The sequence below is a fragment of the Euprymna scolopes genome, chromosome 6, assembly GCF_053919585.1.
Source record: "Euprymna scolopes isolate OS-2025 chromosome 6, ASM5391958v1, whole genome shotgun sequence".
Classification (NCBI taxonomy): domain Eukaryota; kingdom Metazoa; phylum Mollusca; class Cephalopoda; order Sepiida; family Sepiolidae; genus Euprymna; species Euprymna scolopes.
This window is the reverse complement of record NC_136487.1, coordinates 65,951,407-65,963,906: the sequence shown is the minus strand read 5'-3', so window position 1 is coordinate 65,963,906 and position 12,500 is coordinate 65,951,407. Positions and strand designations below refer to the sequence as shown.

The 12,500-nt window shown below is 33.6% G+C and overlaps 1 protein-coding gene across 11 annotated transcripts in view; it reads right to left on the bottom strand.

The window, feature by feature from the left end:
- LOC145277675 (bestrophin-4-like) overlaps positions 1 to 12,500 on the bottom strand; it is a 315,957-nt gene that overhangs the window by 27,955 nt on the left and 275,502 nt on the right. The window contains exon 15 of one of the 11 annotated variants that reach the window (XM_080129345.1): positions 5,341 to 5,448. The exons of the other annotated variants lie outside the window; for them this stretch is intronic. The gene's annotated coding sequence lies outside the window, so the exon portion shown is untranslated. Of the gene's footprint in view, positions 1 to 5,340; positions 5,449 to 12,500 lie in introns of those variants that run through there. 11 annotated transcript variants of the gene reach the window in all.

Genomic DNA, 12,500 nt, shown 5'->3' with positions numbered 1-12,500 from the left:
GTAGTGACATCATCACTACCGCCATTAGCAGCAGAGGACGTAGTTCCTGTTTTTCTCTCTACTTCATAACCGCTCTCACTGACACTACTTAACACTGCGTAAAACTACACACAATACCCTCATATTGCCCCTAAATTATTATTAACTGCATCATAACCGCATAGATATAGCGTTTACTTTCAAATCGCAGATTTACAAAATAATGATTGCTTCCTTCACAAGTTCCACCCCTTTTTCAATGGCTGCCAGCTGTTATTCTCTCATCCCAGATTACAAAAAAAACGAACGCAAACGTACTACGACTAACATGGCGGCTAAAAGACAAGAGTTTCCTCAATTTTATATACACATGACACCCCTATATTATGCAAGTAGATTACTTACTTTTTTTTAATTCGCTCGCATACACTTTAATAGGATCCAAATTGGAAAATCCTCGGTTTGGTACAGTTTACTTTGTGTTTAGTTTATCATCTACTCTCTCTCTCTCTCTCTCTCTCTATATATATATATATATATATATATATATATATATATATATATATATATAATATATATATATATATATAAATTGTCGACTAAAAGTTATATTGTACTTATCCGTTCTCCCCCCCCCCCAAAAAAAAAATAATAATTACACTTGATCAAGTAGGTTTTTTGTTTTGTTTTTTTGTTAATATCGCGATCAAATTAAGTGAAACGTTTCTACAACGTCTTTTTTATTCTTATTTTAGCAGCGCGGGGTAAATTTTAAATTATATCAAACTCCTCAATTTCCTTGAGAATGACGAGTTTTATAAGTTTTCCAGTATACTCATTAAGACAAGGTCATTTATATTTGGCGTAAACACACACTTTTCAAGATATAAATACCTGCATTTTGCACTGTAATTCATTTGCGGAGTTGAGGGTGTCTATTCCGACATCCGTTCTTAACATGGGGAGATTGAGGTCTATTTCGAAAACCGTTCTTAACATGGGGAGGTTGGGGGTGACCACCAACAATAACTTTACTTTTTAACGCAGAGAGAGTATGCTTCTACCGGGCAACGCCGGTTAACGGGTCCTGCCAGTTAATAATAATAATAATAATAATAATAATAATAATAATAATAATAATAATAATGTTTGATTAACTAAATGTAATGCCAAATCAAAATATAATTAAATTTAATTAATTATTTAATTAAAGTTCCATTATTTAATAAAATAAATTTATATTTAGTAAACAAATCTTAACACATCTAAAGAGTAGATTATTTTATTTATGTTAGAAAAAACGACAAATTCCATTAATATGAATTTATGTCAAACATAAATTAAACCGATAAAATTATTTTTTTAGAGACTAAAGTGATGAAAGTGAAAGTTTAGTATATTCTTGTATCATTTTAAATAATTTCAGTTTTGATTACTTGTTGTTATGTTTGTAATACTTGTATTATTGGCAAAGGGGGAAAAGAATTAAAATAATAATAGATAAGAAACAAAAAAAAAAAAAGAAATATAACATAGACAGAAAAAGAACGACAAGACTAAAAAATAGGGGGGGGAGAGAAAAATGATAAACAAAAAAAAGAAGAAGAAAATAGTTTGAGGAAAGAAAGTAAAAAAAAAAGAGAATGCGCGCGAAAATACAGAAAGCATAATAATAAAGAGGCAAGCGAAAATAGAAAAGGAGTAAAAAAAAAAATGAGAAAGAGAAAGAGCAAACGAAAATAGGGAGGGCGAAAAAATAGAGAGGCAGAAAGTAAGGTGTAAAGATATAAAGAAAGAGCAGGAATGGAGAAAGCGTAAAACTATAAAGGCAAGAGGAAGCAGAAAATATTAAAAAGTACAAAGAGCCAGCGAGAAAATAGAAATCGTAAAAAAATATATTGTGTAAGTATCTTTCCCTTTCCCCGTCGATCTAACATATAATCATGTTGGATTTTCAAAGTCGGAGCCAAATAGCAATTCGTCTGACGTATCGATACTTTCTTGTATTTTGTCACTACTGTTTTGCGGATATATTCTATTTCATTTTGTTTTTTAATAATTATTCATGCTCACAGCATTGTTACAGTGGAGACATTTTTCCATTACTCATTAAAGCAAATTGAAAGGAATTATGTTTAAAAATATATTTTTTTAAATAATGATTGATAATTTGTATTGTTTGTATTAATCAGACTACTGCTCTTATTTTGGGTGTTATTTGCAATACGTTTCAGTCAATGTAAACTATGACCTTCTTCAGGTGCATCTTGTCCAACTCGGAAATATTAATGTCTAACGCCAGAATCTGTATGAAATTTCGCTCTTCCCTGCAACCTCTTTCCCACAGAAGAGACGTTGCGGGCCTGTCTTTGTTTTATCGTTATTTCCACGGCAAGTGCTCGTCTGTGGAACTCTCTTCCGTTTTCCTGTTTCTCAGCTCACTACAACTTGGTTGTCTTCAAGTTCAACATAAACAAATTCTTGATGAACCGCCCCCCTTAAGTAATCCAATCTACCAAATTTCCATTAATTCCATTAATAACGACTACTACGATATTATCCCATTGATTACTGTACATTCAATAACCCTTATCCTCGAGTGGTCTCCTGGCCTTGATAAGTGGTGATTCCTATGTAAAAAACAAACAGTTTATTTAATCCTCGGGGGTATATTGCTCTCGTTTCGTCAACAATGACCGGGAAGCATTCTTATATAAATAATTCGTAATTGTATTCGAGGATAACTTGCTCTCGTTTGGTCAGCCATAACCAGGTGGAATTCTTATATAAATAATATTTAATTGTATTATTGGGTATATAGTGCTTGGGTATGTATTACTTCGGTATTAAATAACCGGAAAGGGTTTGATTTGCTCCTAAACAGCAAACCAATTAAAGAAAAACATCTGCGTGGCACAAATTATGCAAAGATTGTGAAGAAGCTTAAATGAAGCTATATAAGCAAGCAGACATATAGTACAAATATTTAACGACAAATAAATCTGTACATATTTTTTTAATCCTTTGGAGTAGTTATTCTTATATCGAAATGTTCGAACGAAGTTTGAACAAATGACAATTTTTTTTTTAATTTTGTTAGGATCAGGAATTATCAGTGCTCGCCGGTTCTATTTATTCTTGACTACGTTGCGGCCGATATTAAATGAAAAGATAATATTATCGAATTTGCTGCTCTTAAAAATAAGGAGGAACGTTTATATTACGTCCCACGTGACCGTTCAGGGTTTTTTTTTTATTTTAACATCTAAACAAACAATTTAAACATCAGTATACACAGTACAGAAATAAGTAACAGCAATTATCTTATATATAAATTTAGGTTAGTCGGATTTTACAAGTTGGGTCTAAACAGTATTTAAGCTGACAAATGCAAATTCGGTTCTTATTAGCGGATTTTTCTTTGTTATTATTGTGTCATGTTATTAACAATAAACTCCAATATAATTTATTTTTAAACTATACTTGGCTCGGCTAATTTATTTGTTAAAATGGGAACATATTTAAATAAGAACTTAAAATAAAATCACCTAAAGGGGAATAAGTCTCATTCTTTTAGTAAGAGTTAGCGTTCCTTATTTGATTTTCTAGCTTAGATGTTGAACCTAACAAAAAAAAAGCATAGTTATAGTGACAAAACAGAGTTATAGTGACAAAACAATCAAATAGTGATAAAAAATATTTTAAGATAATGGATCCCGGTTGTTACAGACAGTACGTAATAGGAGGAAGTCACTGTTGTTGAATAATACACCTGAAGAAAGCAGAGCATTATATCGGCCGAAACATAGACAAAAAATAAAAAAGAGAAAAATAGCAAAAAAAAATAACAATGAAAATAAAAAGTAATATTTTATTGCACACAAAATGGCGTCTAACGAATCTGCGTTTGTTGCAATGAATTCGTATTACAAGGCAAGCGGCGTTTTTCGCGCGTTTTATTTTTTAGCAGCGAATGCTTTGATTATTATTACTTACGTCATTTTATTGTTGGGAGGTACATTGGCATTTGTCTTGGTCACTGTTGGGGTCACAGTCGTTGCGTGGGGTGGTGGTGGCGGGGTTTTGTTTGGGGAGCGGTTTAACATGTTACTTAATTGGGCCTGATTATCTTTACGGACAACTTCCGGTTGGAAATGGACGGTTGGTTGATATTGCTTCGGTCGCCGTAGGACAACTTGAGGGTCTGTCGGAAGGGCCGGCGGTTGTGGCTGTTGTGGTGATTGTTGCTGTGGTGGTTGAGTCGTCAGTCTTTGTTGTGAGGGTTGTGCTGTTAGTTTTTGCTGTGATATTTGGGACGATAGTTTTTGTTGTGGAGGTTGGGTCGCTTGTTTTTGCAGAGCAGGTTGAGATGCTATATGTTGCTGCGGAGGTTGTGGCGTTGGATTTTGTTGCGGAGGGGGTTGCTTTAGTGTTGGTTGAAGCGGTTGCTTCTGTGCAGCCTGCGGCTGTTGTGCTTGCGTTGGCGGGGGAGGTTGCTTCTGTACAGGAGAGGGTAAGTTCAATGCTGGTACCAATGTTGGGGGTTGTTTCTGGGTTAGCAGCGACTGCTTTTGCGTTGAGGTGGACAGAGGTGCTTGTGACATGATCTGCTGTTTAGTTTGTTCTTGCTTTCTTGATGTTTGTGTTTGTTGCTGTAGTTGTTGTTGCTGCTTCTGTTGCTGTTGTTTTTGCTGCTGTTGTTGCTGACTCTGTTGCTGCTGCTGCTGCTGCTGCTGTTGTTGTTGTTGTTGTTGTTGTTGTTGTTGTTGTAGAGATTGTGCTGGTTGTGGTGGTTGAGCCTGCGTTGGAATGGGAGGCGGGTTGTTTTGATAACTGCCATAGCGTTCTTTCCTCTTGGCTGAGCTATTTGACACCTGTACCTTGGCTTCAGGAACGACTGTGACTGGTTCTTTCTCTGTAAAAGCGGTCTCCTTTTGTACTCCTAAAGAATGATTACTCGCTCGACAATTATCGCTGGGTTCCATCGTGGAAGAACTACCGACTCGGCCCTGGCGTCGTTGATTTGAAACCGCCGCAACTTTGGCCACAAGTTGCCTCTCACAGCTGTCTCCATCTACATAGTCGCAAGTCCGTTGATTTCCTTCTTTCTTCGAGTTCACATCAATTAGTTCGTTGCTATATTTTTTCTTCTTTACCCTTTCAGGGTCGCCTGTTTCATCAGTGTAACCATCAGAGCTAGAACTACTCGTTCTCTCGTGATACTCGTCGGGATATCGCTGATATCTTGGGCGTGTAATGCGTCTATGTTGTCGACGCAGTCGAGCTGCTTCGATCGCAGCTGGGCGTTGAATGCTTAAGTCTGAATCTGATAGCCACCCGCTCATACGATGACATGCCGCTGGTGGCTGGGGAGTTTCTGCTACTAAACCAGAAGGAAATGCCATAGCTTGGGGTCTGCCATTAGATCGCTGACCGCGCGCACTTCCTCGGTATCTCTGGGATGGGTTTCTGTGAAACGGAGGTAAAATGAATTAAGACTGATTTCTTTCGCGTTGACATATCGGCACACGAAAGAAAACACCTTAAAAATACTGGCCTTGATAAAACAATACTATTATTAGCTATTAAAAATTTTCAATCTTAGTACATGAACATACAGATAAAACCAATGGATTTATTCATTCAATTTGGTTCGAAAAAGACCACATTGTTTTAATGAGTATCTTTTTTTTGCCAACAATATTGGAAAAAAAATAAATAAAACATTTAAAATGAGTAAGATGCAAAACAATTAATAGAGAAAATAATTATTCTACATCAAATATTAGGTCATATTAAGTCAGACATTTTTAAAGGGACTGGTGCAGGTATGAGCATGTAAAGAATATATATGTACTTGATAAATTCCTAAATTATTGAACTTATTTTTATAAATCATGCTAGGCAACATGGTGAGTAACTTGAGCACACTATTTATTTTTATTGTAAACTTTACCTTTTAGAGGAGAATTTCACCGAAACCTTATCATATTATCCGGACAAAGAAAAACATAAATATTTTAAACTAATACAGTATTTATTGCTGTTACCGATCATGGGACAGGTATTCAATTAACACACACATATATATATATATATATATATATATATATATATATATATATATATATATATATATATATATATAGCTTAATGTGTAAGAGGAAAAAAGAGAGTTCAATTCCACAAGAGAATAATTATCTGGATAATGCCAAGCTCAACAATTATTATTGGAGCTTATACAATAGGACAACAAGAGTATGAAATGAAGTCACAAAACTATATATTGGTAGATATAGAATGGATCATTTATCAATTGTTAAATTGAGAGCTCTATTCGTCCAATATTGTGTTACAATATGAACCATGGGTTAACGTTTTATATATGTGTGTGTGTGTGTGTGTGTGTGTGTGTGTGTGTGTGTGTGTGTGTGTGTGTGTGTGTGTGTTTGCAGTTCAACCCGGCTTTGATCGGGCCATATGTACTGTTTATAACTTTATGTGCATAAAAAGTTTGACTTTTGTTCAGGTAACCTACATCTAAAATTTCAAGTGCTTAGACCCAAAATTAGCGGAGGAGTTGGGTATTGTCTGCAAAGGTCAACTCTTTCAACTGTGACCTCTTGGCAGCCAAATTTTCGCACAAGCACTTATTAAAAAGCTTGCTGCATGTCTAAATACCCTTTACGTAAAATTTCAAATGTTTCGACCCAAAATTGACCGATTAGTTTGCTAGAGACCGCAAAGGTCAAATATTTTGAACTTTGACTCCTTGGCAGCTCAAATTTTCGGTCAAAATCCGATTTAGAAGCTTGCCTTATGTCTGTATACACTTTATGTAAAATTTAAAATGTTTAGACCAAAATTTGGCTGAGTAACTAGGTAGAGACCGCAGAGGTCAATTTTTAAAAACTTTTATCCCAATTTTGACCCCTTAATATTTATTGTTTTGAGCTCAAATCAAAGTAAAAAGTTTTATTCATGTCCAAGTAGTCAGTGTTCATGGGTTATGAGAGTTACTTAAAGGTTTCAATGAACCGAAATAATTTTTTATTAGTAGTCTCCATTTATGGCTTTCTGTATCCATCTCAACCTATCTTAAATGCTAGGTATTTCGAAGTCTAATGCTTCTCATCTGAAGAGGAGGATAACAAGATAAGGATGCGACGTCTAATAGACATATTATAGGATACTAGACGTCGCATCTTGTTACCTAGCACTTTCCTCCTCTTCAGATGAGAAGCATTAGGCCTCGAAATGCCTGACATAAAGAGCTCTCATAACTCCTGCATCCTGTACTGTATTCGCTTTTGTCAAATTCATCAATAAATCTATATACATCATCAATATATATATTTCTATTATCAATATATTTTCTCTTACGCACACACACACACACACATATATATAAGTGAAAGTATCTGTCTGTCTGTCTGTCTGTGTACATTTCCCTACGCAATAGTCTACAGACCCGAAGTTTGATACACAGGGTACTGAGATTTCGGAAAATCTATGTGATCGGTTTTCAGCCAGAAATTTTGCGATTAGGGGGCCAAATTTCAACGATTTGACCTTTGAGAACTCTACCAAATTCCTCTTACAATTTTCGGTCTAAACACTTGAAATTTTAGATATAGACTCATTGGACATGGATCTAACTTAATAACTTGATTTGAGCTATAAACAATAATTTTTAAGGGGTCATAATAGGGGTCAAAGTTTTAAAAAATTGACCGTTTTGGGTTTTTTTTTTGTTCCGCATACACCTCAAAACACCCGGGCAACGCCGGGAAACCATGCTAGTATATATATATATATATATATATATATATATATATATATATATATATATATATTGAATAAATGACAAAAAACTATATTACAAAGTTCATGATGTCGACCATCTTATAATTTATTCCTGTAATTCAGTTGGCATTACAATTCTTGACAGTATATGTTTCATAGCGCAAAATCAATTGCTTAATATCAATCAGTGAATCTATTTTGCCCTTAACTCATCAGAAGAAATAACAACAACCACTCCGTCAAATATATATATATATGTGTGTGTGTGTGTGTGTGTGTGTGTGTGTGTGTGTGTGTGTGTGTGTGTGTGTGTGTGTGTGTGCGTGTGTGTGTATTTGTGTGTGCATAAAGAAAGAGAGAGGGCGAAGAGAGAGGAAGATAGGTAGTTATAGGGATAAGAAAGAGATAAACAGACTTGTCTTAAATTTTCATTTGTTCTCCACCCTCTCTTACGAAGTTTTTGTGTGTTAATCTAAATATTAAATAGATACATCTATTAGTGTTGCTATTATTAGTCATACCATTACTGTTATATTCCCGGTCGAGTTTGTTTACGCAAAGGCTAGCGTTTACATTGCTTGACTAGTCGTCACTAAACTTGTTCAAAATATCAGTCATGATTTAACTTAAAGCGCATTTAATTTTGTTATATCGAAATCAAAACTCAAGATGGCGGAAAAGGTTCAATTCACGCTTTTAGCGACAACTCCTGTTCTGCTTAGCATAGACTCAGTACTTGGTCGATACCATAGCCAAAGAAGTCCTACATCTTGTATGACCTTGATCTTGGCCTTTGTCTGACTTGAAGTTTCGATCAAGGTTAAACTTTGATGGAATTTAAACTGTTGATTTTTTTTTTCAAATTTAACGGATGGATCTGATATTATGATGACACTAACCACCAAGTAAAATGTAAATCTGTTCAGATAAATTTTTTTTAGTTATCAACGTTTACATGGGATAACTTATGTATTACTTCATACAATAAGAACAAGTAAGGCCCAGATAAGATTTGGAGGCCATACTTATGTTGCAATCTCATGATTTATTTGTATTATTGTTAATGGTATTATTAGTATTACTATTGTTAGTAATAGTAGTAGTATTAATAATAGTAGTAATAATAATGATATATAGGAAAATACCAATATATATATATATATATATATATATATATATATATATATATATATATATATACTAGCAAATGTACCCGTCGTTGACTGGGTTCAAAAACAGCCTAGAGAAAATGGACTCTGATTATGAAAGTATGATAAGTTATATATAGAAAGGGTTGCAAAGAGATAGCTTCGAATTTGGGGGTATCAAAACCAAAGCAAAATATGATGAAAGTAAAAATAAAATAGATAAACCCCATAATTTATTATACCATACCTGTTCACACTGAAACACTTATCACAATATTCTGTTGATCTATATTAAAAAAAAAACTTTTTAAATTTTGTGACATATTTCCATTCTATGGAGGTCAGGCGCGAACGAACACCCCATAATTTTATCATACACTATTTCTTCAAACTGAAGCATAATTATCAAAGTATGCTTACGCAGATAGATATGAAAAGTCTTTATTAAAGTTTGTTCCTATTTCCATTCTATGGGGGCCATGCGCGAACACAGACCTCACAATTTTATTATACCATCCCTATTTAAGTTAAAACATACTTATTTAAGTATTCTTATGTACATCTATATCAAAAACACTTGTAAACGTTGTTTTTTAATTGTTAATTTTTTTTATTTCCATACTTTGTGGGCCAGGCGCGAACGCAAACCCCATAATTTTAATGAACCATCGTTCTGCCAGATCAAACATACCCATTCCTGTGTCTCGATACATCTTCTATCATTATATGTAATCAGTTTTTTAAAATAGTCAACCATATAAGAGCCTATTCGTGACCACATACACACACACACACACACACACACACACACATTCAGTTTTATATTATAGAAGACTAGCATTTCAGCCCGGCGTTGCCCGGGTGTTTGGAGGTGTATGTTGAGAAAAAAAAAAGAAAAAGAAAAAGCGGTCAATTTTTTTAAACTTTGACCCCTATTATCTCCCCTTAACATTTATTGTTTTGGACTCAAATCAAGTTATTAAGTTATATCCATGTCCAAGGAACCTATATCTAAAATTTCAAGTGTTTAGACCCACAATTGGCGGAGGAGTTTGGTAGAATTCTCAAAGGTCAAATCGTTGAACTTTGACCCCTTGCTCGGGTGTTTGGAGGTGTATGATGTGCAAAAAAAAGCAAAAAAACAAAAAAAAGGTTAATTTGTTTAAACTTTGACCCCTATTATGACCCCTTAAAATTTATTGTTTCGGGCTCAAATCACTTTATTAAGTTAGATCCATGTTCAAGGAACCTATATCTAAAATTTCAAGTGTCTAGACCCAAAATTGTCGGAGGAGTTTGGTAGAGTTCTTAAAGGTCAAATCGTTGAAATTTGACTCCTTAACAGCCAAATTTCTGGCTGACACCCGTCACATCGATTTTCCCAAATCTCAGTACCTGGTATTTCAAATTTCGAGTCTATAGACTAAAAATTGACATAGTTATTGCGTAGGGAAATGTACACAGACAGACAGACACACAGACACACAGACAGACAGACACGTTCACTTTTATAGATAGATAGATATAGATATATATGTGGTGTCCGGAAAACTCGTCCCGGGAAAACTCGTCTCCGGAAAACCCGTACCCGGAAAACTCGTACCCGGAGAACTCGTACCCGGAAGAATCCCCCCTTTTTGCTTGGTAGGAAAACTGGTGCCATATTGAACAAATATCGATTGAAAACACATTTTATTACCGTTCTTGAAGGAGATGCACCCCCATAATACTTTTAAAAATTATTTTTAACTCTTGCTTAAAAAAATAACTTTGATCATTGAGTTAAGATACGAAAAACGAAACCAAATACTTATTCAAAAGAATACTCTAGTTTTAACACTTTTTGTGTCATTACGAAACAAAAAGAAAGAAAGAAAACGCGTATTATCAAAGAAAGCAATTATTTTATTTAGAAAATTAATTCAGTTTCAATAATTCTTGTGTTATTACAAAACAACAAAAAAGAAAACACGGTCTAATGTAATTTTGGTACCGCGCTAAAATGATTATTTCGAAAGCCATTCTTAACATGGGGAGGGAGCTTATCGTTTAAAAGTCATTTCGGGGGCACTTGTGCGTGCAGTACTTAAAGTATTTTCTTTAATTTTCGGATATTTTTTTGTTCAAAATTATTTACTAAGTAATGTCGAGTGCGACATTACTGGTTATTTCTTTTTAACTAAATAAACTATTTAAAATAAGTTTAAACACCAAAAACTTACAAAGCTAGGTAGAAAACGAAAACATAGAAAAACCAATTTAATTTTTTTAAAACAATAAACATGTAAAAATATTTTTTAAAATATTATGGGATGTGCATTGTTACCTAAAAATATACAAATTTATTTTCTTTTGGATGGGGAGTCGTTTTAAAACTATATCTACCTTAACATTTTCTTTAATTTTCTATTTTTGAGCAATTATCCTCCTAAGACGTGATCATCTTATGCCGGATATTTTTTTTTTCATAAGTAACACTCGACATTATTTTTTTTTTTTAACTAAATAAACTTTTTAAAATAAGTTGAAAGACCAAAAACTTTCAAAGCTAGGTAGAAAACGAAAACTTAGAAAACTTCATTTAATTTTTTTAAAACAACGGTAAACAAGTAAAAACATTTTTACAAAAATATTATGGGATGTGTATTCTCTTTTAAAGACAATATCTTTAAGAATGGTCATAAAATGTATTTTCAATCGATATTTATTCAATAAGGGACCAGTTTTCCTACCTAGTAAAAGGGTACGAGTTTTCCGGGTACGAGTTTTCCGGAGACGAGTTTTCTCGGGACGAGTTTTCCGGGCACCAAAATATATATTTAAAAAAATTTTAAACACTTTTTATATTCTACTTTTAATTTAATTATTCAATTTAATGTTAGATAGCATTTTTATTGACAAAAATATTTTATTGGTCTTTCAAATTTTTTTTCAAACATTATAAATAAACTGCGTTCTTCTAATGATCTGAAATAACAGCAAGGGGAGACTTGATTCCAAATATTTCTCATATGTCATATCTCCCCTCTTTGGTTTCCATATATAAAGTAAATTTCACAGTGTATAAGGATTATTTGATACTGATTATATTCATAATCGTATCCTATTCCCAAAAGATGGGGGATATATCATATGAAAAATATTTGGAATCAAGTCTTTTTTTATGTTATTTCAGATCATTTGAAATCATGGAAGCAAAGTTTAGTCTCCCTCAATCAAGGTCATGGATTTTGGGGAATTATTATTATTATTATATATATATATATATATATATATATATATATATATATATATATATATATATAATAAATTCCACAGCCAAACGACGTCGCAGCCCACAAGAGCCATGACAGTCAAAGAACCGGAAGTCCAAGACTCGAATTTCGCCCTCATTCGAGCTCATCAGTTAGACACATCTGAACTCAGGATTCGAAACCCGAGCCTCTTGCATGCAAGGCAAGCACTCTACCAACTGAGCAAACGCCCTGCACGCAAGAATTTCTTTGAAATTGTAATATTTTTTTTTATAACCTAATATATATATACATATATATACACACACACACA